This window comes from Taurulus bubalis (genome assembly GCF_910589615.1).
Source record: "Taurulus bubalis genome assembly, chromosome: 17".
Classification (NCBI taxonomy): Eukaryota; Metazoa; Chordata; class Actinopteri; order Perciformes; family Cottidae; genus Taurulus; species Taurulus bubalis.
The window spans coordinates 3,268,665-3,281,785 of NC_136605.1; positions in this window are offsets into that span (position 1 = coordinate 3,268,665).

Below are 13,121 nucleotides of genomic sequence, written 5' to 3' on the forward strand. Positions count from 1 at the left end.
CATGGTGCTACCTGTCCATCTTGACTCTATAACATTCATACAACATTCTCACTGTAGGCACAGCTACAGGAGCAATTTTGGGGTTGCTCAAGGACACATCGACATGGACGGAGCCGAGGATCGAATCTGTGAGGACCGGTGGCTACCTCTGTATCGTCCAGTCCATTACTGTTGTTACCCTGTATTGGGAACCACTGCAGGGGAGGTTCCTCTGCGGGGCTGTCTTTCACTTTACAGCTAACAGAACTACCAGAACACACCAATACACACCAGTGGCTGGCCGTGCATTTTATACCTAGGCCTGCTGTCTGATATCGTATACATAAATACGCGCATGACGGGATTCTGTTCGGTGCAGGAATCCCTGTATGGGATGGGTTGTTTGTAAGTGTTATCTCCAGTGTTGATTTTGAGTCAGTCAGTGTAATATGTGTTATTGATTTTTTTATTATTGACTATTTTGAATAATTCACATATTTTATTCATTTATTTTCTTGTGATTTCACGTATGCTTCTAAATTTGAGCATTTTTACAGTACCATGACCTAATTTCCCCTTGGTGATCAATAAAGTATTTCTGATGCAGATGTTGCAATACTTCATTCAGGCTTCAGGTTTTAGTGAACAATTGAAGGTCAAGACTGAAAAATCTCTTTGTGCTGACGTTTACTTTTGCAACCTCACTCCACACTGACATCAGAGGTGATCATGGTCAGACTGAAACTGAAGTGTCTTTTGCCAGAAACTGCAGACCTGGGAGCACTGTTTCTCTCTTGTGGGCAGTGGAGGTGGACGGCTCCACATCCTCCATGACTGTCTGAGCCACACTCAGTGGCCTCGTCACACGGCGTCTCAACCGGAAACACAAGCCAGAGTGAAAATTGTTCAACAACATGCTGAGCAGACATGAAAATGGGTTTCCCAGACAAACATGGGAACATGTAACACATCGCCGGACATTTACAGATCAGATACTGGTCAGTGCCTCTTGGCATTAGAGGTATTCACACTTGGTACCTTTCTCATGTTAAACATGACATAATAACTTAATGTTTACTTTTAGTTTCAGGTGCTGCAGGACGGTGTACATTGGAGTGCGCCTCAAACATTGCTGACCGTAGCATCCGTTGGGCAACGACCAAACGGCCGTATTCGACGGGTGAGATCGGGTAGTGGTCTCGTACTTGTACTTGTACTTGTAGTGTGTTTGTATTTAGAGGTTGCCCCACTTCTTGGCCACTTGTGTGGGTCTGTCACCTGAGATGCCCATCATCTGAAGATGAGTGATACAAGAGATCTTCCTGCTAACTCATGTGTCAGCAAGTAATTAGGTCATCGGCCACAGACGTCGCACGCGTTGTAAATCATCTCACGTGATGCTACTCGGCCAATCACATGTGTGTATTCCGATAAGCACCGCCCTCGACTCGAGTGCCATATTCACACACACAGGAGCGACAGGAGAGAGACCCGAGAGTTGGAAAAGGTGAGTCAGAGAAGTTATTTCACTGGTGCTCCAAAAAGACAAATATGGACAGCTTAATGGACAGACTCTTATATGTTTATTATCCCCACAACCGTTTCAAAAGCAGTATGTGTCATGTTCAGGGATATTAAAAGCAGCGATGTGAAGCGCCACCACGAGACAAAGCACAGATCTATAGAGCAAACGGACCGACTCACATCCGAAATTACGGCACAGAAAAATAAACCTGAGAGCCCAAAATGATCAGAACCCTAAAGCATTAATTAACTGACCAACAATGATGTGAACAGAGAGGAGAAATGAGCTGAAACAAGTGGTTTCATGAACACAGATCAAGTCCCTGCACACACATTTCTCTTTTTAGCATAGAACCTTGAGGTTAGAGAATAGAACCCTGAGGTCAGAGCATAGAACCCTGAAGTCAGAGCATAGAACCTTGAGGTTAGAGAATAGAACCCTGAGATCAGAGCATAGAACCCTGAGATCAGAGCATAGAACCTTGAGGTTAGAGAATAGAACCTTGAAGTCAGAGCACAGAACCTTGAGGTTAGAGAATAGAACCCTGAGGTCAGAGCATAGAACCCTGAGATTAGAGCATAAAACCCTGAGATTAGAGCATAGAACCCTGAGATTAGAGCATAGAACCCTGAGATTAGAGCATAGAACCTTGAGATCGCTTGAGACCTACACTGAATGTAAAGCAGGAGGATAATTCAGTTCAATTAATTTTTCAAGAAGTACTTTATTTTAAGAGTGACATTTTCCAAAGCTTTCTTTTTTAAATTCAGCTTTTATTTTATTTGAAATAAGAGAAGATAATGTATTTATCATTAGAGTATGTATTATGTATAATTAATCCAGTTCAATTGGAAATCTGTAAGAATAAATATTGTTTAGCTATAATCAAACAACAAAGGGATCTGTATCTGCCCATATGGATCATTGATGATCAGAAATTAGTATTGGCGGCAAAAAAAAACGTGATCAGGGATCTTGAAAAGGTATATTCCCTTTTTTCTCTTGTGCTTTTCCGATCTGTGATCTGATCCCTGACTCCGTGTGAGTTTTATGATCTGTTGCACCACTAACTACAGCATAGCATATGAACTCTACAGAGTAGTGTCACCTTCATGATCAAAGTGACAAGTAGCAACGCATCGTCACGGCAGAGGGAGGGGAGACACACGCTTCCTTTGGTTTGCCTATAATATTCCTATAATATCTCTATGACCAGTATGCCAGCCCCACTGGGAAATATTTAACCTTCAACATGTCAAATGCTATTCAAATCGATACAAAAACCACGAGGGTTGCACAGTATTTAATATAATTGAATTGTCTCGCCATGTGATATGTTCATTGTGAGAGTCCACTTAGAGTTAGAATTTAAAGTTTGCAACCAGTTGGAACATTCTGGTCAATGAAGGACAATCCTTTCAGAGAAGCAGACAAAGCTGTTTGATAGAAAGCTCTCACTCTTACAACTCCAAACGGCAACAGAATCAAGAGCAGGATCTGGTTTCTCTCAGTCAGTGATCACTGCAGGGCCGACTCAGCTCAAGGGTGGAGGGTAAAACACCAGAGGGTGGCGATGCAGGAGATTCAGCAGCCATATGTTTTACAGTGTACTTTGATCATTTGATCAAAACTGCCAATCCTTTGGGATACCAGGGAGACGGCAAACAATGGAAAGAGTCGCATCCCTGAAAGCTCCTGGTATCAAAGGCAACAATCGTATGCACAGTCACAGATGAAGCTTTTCCCTCATTTAAGACAAATGTGTGTCCAATGGATGAGAAGTTATTCCTTCTTCTGGGTGACGTGTGTCTTATAAGGACCCCATCACTGCAGTGATCTGCTCTTCTAAAACATATTTTCAATAAAGTACTTGTTACTTTTGTCAGGTAATCACGGTCCATCATAACTGGCATCCGTTGCTCGTGGCTGTTAAAACATATTGTGAATTTGTTTTATATTTTGGGACATTTCGCCACATTCACGTCAGGGATGATGAAGTCTTCCTAACTTCTGGAGTCAGTCAGCAAAAGCCTACAAGAAAAGGTACAACTCTGCCATTGCAACTCAAATTGTGTACGTAAAGTCTGCCAAACTAACTTTTAACGTCTTCACCTGCAAAATATCTCCAATAATGAATGCAAAGCAAACGACTAATATGCATACCAATAATATACACACATCCACTCACTCTATTTCTTCTGTGTTTCTGACCACAAGTAGCTGCACTTAGTTTTTTTTTCCCCCAGCAACCAGGTGCATTCCTCCTGTGTTTCTCACCGCATGTATTCAGATTTACATGTATTTGTTCCTGTGAACCAAAGTGTATTTCACCACAAGTAGCCAGACCTGGGTGTGTTTCATTGCATCAAACAGACTGTATTTCAAAAGATATAAAAAATATAATTAATTGTAATCTGGGCTTTTTCAGTTTCATCTAATATCAACACTATTTGGGTTGATCAAACCACCTTTCAAATTCAGCACAAAAGCAGATTGGATTTCAACTGTTTTCTTTGGGTTTTGCACCACAGTGAGCTTTGAACTGTAAAGACGTCATTAGGGTTCAAATGCAATATCCTTGTCAGAATGAAGGCTGCTGGAAACCAGAAATACCGTATTAATATGGCATGCTATTCATTAGATGAGCATGCTCCCTTAAAACAACTAGCTCATCTCAGATGTGAACAACTGGCTAGTCTCCTAATATATGAGATCTGAATATCATATAATCAAGAAATAAAGGAAACAATGAGGCTTCAAAGCATCGATGCCAGTGAGGGATGCCAGTCACAGATACTGGTACAAGCCAATGTGTTTATGTCCGATGAAGACGGTAGCATATGTTGCACAAACGTGTGCATGGGGACGTGCAGCCTCGTTCCACATGTTGAGCACATTTGGCACAGCGGATAAATGCAACATGTGCATGGTTTCTTGAATATGGATGTGATGAAGCAGGCCGAGTGTTTCATCTCTCGCACAGAACGGGACACTTGGCTCTGACGGAGGTCTCAGCATTTTCTCCAACCAAGCAATATTCAAAACACGTGAAACACATGTTCATGTTGTTCCAATATTTAGATTCAGAGAGAGAAAAACAAGTTAAGATGTATCAAAGGGACCAAAAAGTAGCTACAGTGAGTGGTGACACAGAGATTTAGTGCTGAGCCCTTCTCTCAGAGCACTTTCACACGCGAGCCAGAAATGATGTAGAATAACTCGTTAATTGAACACTGAGGACAATTAACACCATATGATCCAAAGACACCCGACCAGCTGGCAGCTTTTATTTTATTTACTGTCAAGTATCTTTACGCTCGTTAAAATCCTCTGGTCCCACATATTATGTATCTGCTGTTTTCTCTTTTTCATGAAAGTTATTTGACGTGAGTGAAATATCAAATATTTAGAAAATGAAAATGCCAAACATAAAGTGGAGGATGGCATAACTTTCGTGTGACACCTGGGACATGTGGACCTTTGTTACAAAGATGTTCTTCCCACCTGAAACAGACGCCTCCCGACCGAGTAAAATGTAATTATTGAGACGAGAAGTACCTCAACAACGTTTTGATAGATCGCTAATGATATGTATGCATTATTTCATGGTCCCTAAGGCATGCATCCTGACTTTGGTGATTCCCTTATTATTATGATGCCATTTGTGGCTCAGAGTGAAATATCTCAACAGCTATTTGATGGATTGACCGTAAATTTACTACAGATTTTCAAGGTCCCCAGAGGATGCGTTCTAACATTGTTGGAGTTCATTGTCATTTATTCTTGTGCCACCACAAGGTTGACTATTTAGTCCTTTAGTGGAATATGTTGATACATTTTGGATTGTTTGGTGAAGTTTGTAACAGGTATTCATGGTCCCCAAAGGAGGAATTATGAATTAGTTTGATCTCATGACATTTCACCTATAGCGCCATCATGTGGTCAATAGTTTGTATTCTTTGTGACCAAATACCTTTGAGATCCCCATAAGCCTCAGCTGGACTTTGGCGCTAATAGCACATGTGTGTAGCATGTGCTGTTTCACTAAACCACACATGCTAACACACTAACAACACAGTGAACATTACATTTAGCTGACGCTTTTATCCAAAACGACTTACAATGCATTCAACCATGAGTACAAACTCAGAACAATAAGAATCAAGAAAGTACATATAAAACATGTTAAACATGTGCATGCTAACATTACCATTGTAAGCATGTTAGCATGCTGATGTGAGCAATTAGCTCAAGCAGAGAGCGACAGAGCCAATAGCAGTAGACTCTTCTGGATTGTCTGTCTCTGGTTATTCCCCCAACATGAAGTGCAATACTGAATTACTGGAGTCCCCCTGTCAGAGATCCACAGCAGGCTTTCATTCTAGCCTCAGCTGTTAAACCTGGTTTAAATACAATGGAGTCACCTCTCCTCTATATCTGTGATTGCTGTTGACAGGAGTTATTACTGCAAAATAAGTCAATCTGGAAATGTGTGGAGGTCTTACCTCTCTCGTTAAAATCACAGACACGACTTGTAATTAAAAAATGAAAGAAAAAAAATACAATTTATGGTTATCATTTATATAGATACAGAGCAGGACTCTGAACTATGAGGAAGTAATGTGAGTGACTCTGATGGTAATTCTTTGGTGGTACCTGTGTTTCTTATTTATAAATATATAATGATGAATATCCTGCGCGTGAGTGGCTCCACCCTACCTGGCGTCTGTCTGTCTCTTGTCCTCTTTCTCATCATCTGGCCGCTGGATTAACAATCAGCGTCGATGATAGCCATAATAAAGTGCTAAACACAGGTTCAAGGGTCAGCCTCGCTGCGCTGGAGGCGAGGCCGTCTACACTTAAAGGATCGCGGTGTGATGGATGCTGCTCTGCTATCGCGCTGCATAAAGCTCAATTAATCTGCACTGTCGGGTCTTACTGGCACAACGGGTTATTATTTACACGCCTCATCAAAACAAAAGAATATTTCTTCAAACCACCTGGAAAAACTGTCTGTTACGAAAGTTCGGACAAGTTGTCTTTCAGAATAAAATATTTAGGTTATGTAGTAAATTATATCCTACTGTTTATAAAGTAATAATAAAAAATAAAATAAAGACAAGACACTGCAGCCAGAAACAAACACATTCAAGTGTTTATTGTAATGCCCTGCTCTTAATTACCTGGTGAAGTTTCATGGTGATATCTGTTAGTTTTCCCTTATTCTTAAAAATATCTTGGATTTAACAAAACAATTTAGTTTAGGGACTTTTTTTCTGAAATAGTTTTTTTCTCAGACTCTGAGGCAGAAATCTCCACTTTAAGAGCATCAAATGTATAGTTTCATTCCTGTTTATAATCTGAATCGTTTTTACAAAGAGGCTTATTAATGCATCAATCATAACCTGATTTACACAACATGGCATGTGGATAAAAACATTATTTTCATAATTTTGACAGTATTTTATGACGATGTGATACAAAGATTTCCAAAATCCTTTCTCTGAAAGTCTTTGACTTATATGAACAAAAATGAAACAAGAATGTCAAACCTGGAAAACAGAAAACTTTGCATGCAAAAAAAGAATTATTAGTATATCAATGTATTCCCCTTGGGAAGTTTCGGTGTGATATGTAAATGTTTCATATTCACCCTTTAAGTGAGTCATATACAGGATATCATTGATAAACAATAACCGGACCGGTTTTTAAAACATCTGACAGACTTTTAAAATAGATTATAGGTTTCGGTCATAACACTGACAGCCCCCAAAAAATTAAATCACTAATTCATAATTCCTGTTCTCACTGCGGCGCGGTCGGAGCCATTAGGCCCGTAATGATGCACTTCCAACTCCCGAACATCAAACAGCGGAGAACAATGCGAGTCTGGCCGCCGTCTCAGCCTGCGCGTCTTTAATTCTCCATAACAAAAGTACAAAGGCCGAGACGGAGACCAAAGGCTTTATCCTTAAACACCTTTAACACCTCTCCGGGCCGCGGCGCCATCGGCGGGCCGACGCGCGCACGGCGGCCCCGTCTGGAGCGCCTCTGATAGTGGGGCAGAGGACAGCAGCGCCCGGGGGAACGCAGACAGGAGAGGGAGGGGGAGGAGGAGGAGGAGAGGGAGGAGGAGGAGGAGGAGGGGGGGGAGGGGGAGGAGGGGTGTTGGGACAAAAACACCTCATCTTCTACCCCGACTGTCTGAACAAACTTGGATGAAGATAAGTTTTAGCCAGACTGCAGCAGCTTCTCCCCCGGGCCTCTCTGTCGCGGAGCCGCATCAGCCTGCAGAGAGGAGACGCTCAGCCCGAAGAAGCCCCGAGGAGGAGAACCACAAAGGAGGGATTTTTATTTGTTGATTTGTGACGCTTCCAACACAGAAACAGCCCGATGCGTGAGTAGCCCCGCGCGTAAAAGTTGCGTTTGACCTCCTTATTGTTTGTGTTCCTGCAGACCTCACTGCTCAGTGTCGGCCGTGTGTGTTCAAATTATAATAATTGCAACCAAAATGTTCCTTTAAATACGTCATTCTTTTCTTCAGACTTTATTAAAACCCACAAAATATTTAGTTGATAACTCTTCACTTATTTGTAACAAACTGGACTTGTATAGAAATGAGCATAAATCATTGTTAATACTAAATATGTTCCTTTTAGTAGTCGTGTACTCTGAAACTGCAATAAAAGTTATACACTACACTTTGGGAGGATTACTGCGTAAAAAGTGTCAACACCAATCACAGGTATAGAGCATTATGGAAACATATTATATTTTACAGCTGGAGTCTGACACCCCAAACAGAAGTAATGTGACATTTACTGAAACATTAAAATGTCAGGAAGAAATTAGTAAAAGTTATGTAACCTGCTGATAACTATGGTGAGTGTGTTAAAGAGGCTCCAGGCGTTTACTTGTTCAACCTTGTGATAATAATGCATTTACAATATGGTTATAATACAGCAAACACTGTTACTTCTTCAATAAACGCTTATGGCAGCATTAATAACGTGTAGAAGCTAATATTACGGCCCCGTCTGAAACCTTCTGTGCGTCATTTCAGTGGCGGAGGGCAGACAGACGCCCGTGGCGGCCGCCGCCGCGCACGTGGTGCGCGGTCCCGACGGGGAGCAGCGGACCGAGCCGTGCCCGCGCGGCGCCCTGCTCGACCACAGTAGGCGGCACCGGACCGCGTTCACGCGCGAGCAGCTGTCCCGGCTGGAGCAGGAGTACGGCAAGGAGAGCTACGTCTCCCGGCCCCGGCGCTGCGAGCTGGCCACGGCGCTCAACCTGCCGGAGACCACCATCAAGGTATGCGGGCGTAACGTGGGCATTCCCGCATGAATCCTTGGCTGGTAAATTGGGGCCCAGCAGCTCACTTTTGCCGCAAGGCCCCATGCACAAGCCTTGAATAGCTCCACTCAAATCTAGGCTCCTATGATGATTACATTGCATTGACTTCCTCATTGGTTGGAATCTCACAGACCCCACTGCTGAATTAAAACAACATTATAATAATTAAATCAGCTAAAATTGTCCATACCTCTTTCTTGAAGGTGACTTGTTACCCAATGAATGTTCTCTGTTTTGGGCCACCATGGCTACTTCAGACCAGGTCTGGTCCCAACATGGAAGCGGTTGGCAATATGACGCGGTTGATGAAGCAAGTCTGGCCAACTTAGACAAATATTGTATGGAGCCAAAAACATATTCAAATTGTTTGGTAAATACACCGATTTGATTTCTTGAAGATCAATATCTATCAGATGTCAAATGAAACTGGAGCCAAATGTTCCAGCTCGTTGTCTGCAATTTGGTTCGAGCCAAGAAATATATAATCATAACAGCATGTTAAGATGCAAAGTGTCTTTTTTACAGTTATGGTTTTGTACCAATTAAACATAATCATATGTGATTAGGGAACGTTAGATACGTTGGGAGGTGAATTGTGTTTATTTTGTGGAAGGAGGCAGTCTAGTTGTTGTCCCTCCCATTTACAGTTATCGTGCTAAGCTAACCAGCTAGTGGCTCCAGCTGCATGTTTAGCATACAGACGCCAGACTGTTATCAGTCTTCCCATCTAAGTCTCGGCACCAAAGTGAAAGTTAAAGAAAACAAGTCTTTTTTGAAAATGTCAAACTGTCCCTTTAATATCTGGTTTGTCAAATTAGTGTTAAAAAACAGCAGTTTTGTTTTTTCTCTATGTGCTGGAACAGTTTCTTGACGAACACTTTGTCCAGATTGTTTGTCGTGATCATGTTAGCGTCACTGTTTCTGCACAACAACACACAACGTGTTCACGATGCGCTCTAGTCTGAAGGTGGAGTTTGGAACGTTAGAAGCTAGCTGCCTCTCCTGCTCCCGAGTATTCATGCTAAGCCAAGCTAATCGCTAGCTCGGTGCTTTCAGAATGCAATAACCTCCTCCACTGATCTGCAGGCTTTATGAAATGATGCTGCATCTGCTCACAGACATAAAACCAAACGGGTCAAGCGACAAATCCTCCAGCGCTAACTGAGCTAAACGACAACACCTCTTTGAGTTCACCCCTGAGCGTGAGGTTTTCATCATCTGCCCTCTATAACATTTCATTCCGGTCAGCGTGGCAGATTGAGCGCCGACAGGTTTAGCAGCGTCTGACATTTGACACAGGGGCCCCCGCTGGTGGAGGGCCTCGGCTTTATAACCCACAGTGAGCGCACCCACCGCTCTGCCAACCATGGAGGGTCTTTTACGAAGGAGCAGGAATGTGAGGGGCGAGGCCTCGTAAACGCTGCCACCTGACGTTTTAGCGGCGCAGCCTCTCCGAGGAGATTCTATGAGCTGGTAAAAATAGTTGAGGGCCGGACGGACGCGCGGACGCACGGACAGCTTGTCGGTCTCGGCTTTAAAGCTTGTTGCAACACATTATGTAGGCTAATAACACCGCGTTGGACATTTTTCACCCCGTTATGTAATAACACCTGCATTTTATAATACACGTTTCTAATAGACAGCATCAAAGGATATGAAATAAATTACCCCACATGTTGAAACTAATTATTACTTATTGCAGTGGTTATTACAACATGTGGGAGCTGCACTTTTTTCATGTTAATGTCCTCGATTTTGCATTATGTAATAACTAACCAACTAACTTTAATTTATGCATTCCAGTATGATTGTATTGACCAACAATTCTGTCATTCATCCATTTTTAAACATACCTGTAATGTATTTTGGTATTTACATCACGTATTGATTCATAAGCGTTCCCTTATGTTCAGCTCTGTGCCGACAGGGAGCCGGTGTAGTGTAGTTTAAATCAGCCGAAGCTTTTTGATGGGTTTTTTTTAGCTGGAAGCTGATCTTGTTACTGTTTTTATTTGCCTATTTAGACACAGTGTGCTGTCATAGAGGTGACCCTTCACTAAGCCCCGCCCCCTGCCGTTACTTCATCAAGCTGTCAGAGCTACCAGGGAGCCCACACTGTCACTAACTGCACTCTTTGCATAATATTGTCTAGTTTTAGGAAGAAATGAAAAGGCGATTTCAGGAAGCAGACAAAAGGGTCTAAAATATGCATTTGAAGCATAATTCTGCAGTGAACAAAAACAAATAAAGTAGAAACTACATTTTAAGAAACGTATAGCTCTGGTAACGATTATCACGATTAAACCACGTTTAAACGTAACTAGCTCCAAATCCACAAAACCAGGCTGAAATAAAGAAAAACTGAGAGCCGGTTAGTTGTCGGATCTGGCCGATCATGTGTAATCTAATACAGAGCATTACAATATTTGAAATTAGAATATGTATATACACTCAGTATCTATCAGAACCATTTGTACATCTGCACTCAAGTGTTTTCATACAACGTATTCTAATGACTTTGGTGATCCATTGATTTTTTTTAAATTCCCACCATTAGTTTTCATTTCTTTTGTTTTAAATATTTCAACAGCCACATGACTTTTAATATGCATGACATCTCGCACCATTGGCAGGTCTAAATGGGTCCAATTCTTTGGTTTATGTCCAAATACCTATAAAATGAATATATTCCCATGAGCCTCAGGTGTACTTTGTGTTTAGTGCTAATTACATGAACATGTGAACATACCTTTGAACCTTCCCTTCTCTCCAGGTGTGGTTCCAGAACCGGAGGATGAAGGACAAACGGCAGAGACACTCCTTGCCGTGGCCCCACCCTCTGGTCGACCCCCTGGGGGCGCTCCTGATGGGCCGCGCCTCTCCTTGCTCCAGCTTGCCGTACCCCTTCATCCCGCACCACCTCCCACTCCACCACCACTACCCCCTGGCTCTCTCCTCACCGGCGTCCTCGGCTCACGGCCGCTACAGCGCACCCATGCGGACCCTGGACGCACTCCGCCTCTCCCAGTACCACAACAGACCAGGGGGGCTGCCCCCGAGCACAGCGGCCCTCTACCCCTCCACCGGCCTTTTGCACCATCCCACCTCGTGCCCGTGTCCCCTCTGCCTGCACTGGGGACCAGAACATCTGCTGAAAGCCCGAGGGGAGGCACTGAGACTGAGCCAGCCCCGGAGTCCCAAGGCCAACATCCAGCCTGCGGGTCTGGAGCGGAGAGAAGAGATAGTGTGAAGCTCCATCATCCTAAATCTATTGTTCAACACTCTCCAAGGCTGTCAAGCTGCTGCAAGCAAACAGCAGTATAGTCACTGTGGCAGTCACATGACGTTGCTGGTTAACTGGAGCCAGATGTTTATGAGGTGACACAAAGTTATTTTATTTAACTAAATCCGTTGGTCAGCCTGTAAACTAAACCACCCAGAATGTGTTACCATTGATTTCTGCAAACCACTGACCACACGTTTCTGAATCAAAAGTACTTTTCATATGTTTCTCGCTATATATACGAGGTTGACATAGTAAAAGGGTGGTTAGGTTTAGGCAACAGAACTACTTTGTTACGGTTCTCGTAACTTTGAATAATAGTCTATGTATTCGTGGCATGCAGAAACGTACAATGCCAACATGCTTTTTCTTGGAGACTCCAGGAAGAAAACAAAGCTTTTTGGGAGCATGTCAAGCATGCAAACCGACACCCTAGTGATGTTTGTCTCGCTTTAATGTAATGACTTTGACCACTAGACTGGAGGTACAGTCCGTGTTTATTCAGCCAGTCAACCAACTGACACGTTCTAGCCGCTCAGACATCGTGTGTGTACATTCATCCTGGGTTTCAAGAGCAAGTTTTCACTCTAGGTGAAATATTTTCACCTTGAAAGAATGCAACTTAGATCCAGATTGTGCCACCATGTCTGTTGACTTTGTGCTCAGTCTGACCACTCCTTAAAGGGCAACATAACGCTGACATGAAGCATGAGCATGAAGGCTTTTCCAAGATTTAAAAAATATAATTTTCTAGGAATAAACAAAAACAAGTTCCTCTATAAACAGGGGACATATCATGAAAAACGTAGTGCTTGTGCACATATATCTTGGTGCCTAGCAAACCCACAAACTGTGAAATTTGACAACCCAGTCAGTTTTCTTGTGGGCTTCTTCAATGGAGAAACATGTAATTAAACAAGCCATTCAGATTTGGCACACGCACCCTCATTAGAATATACCACCTCCCATCTGAAGATCTCC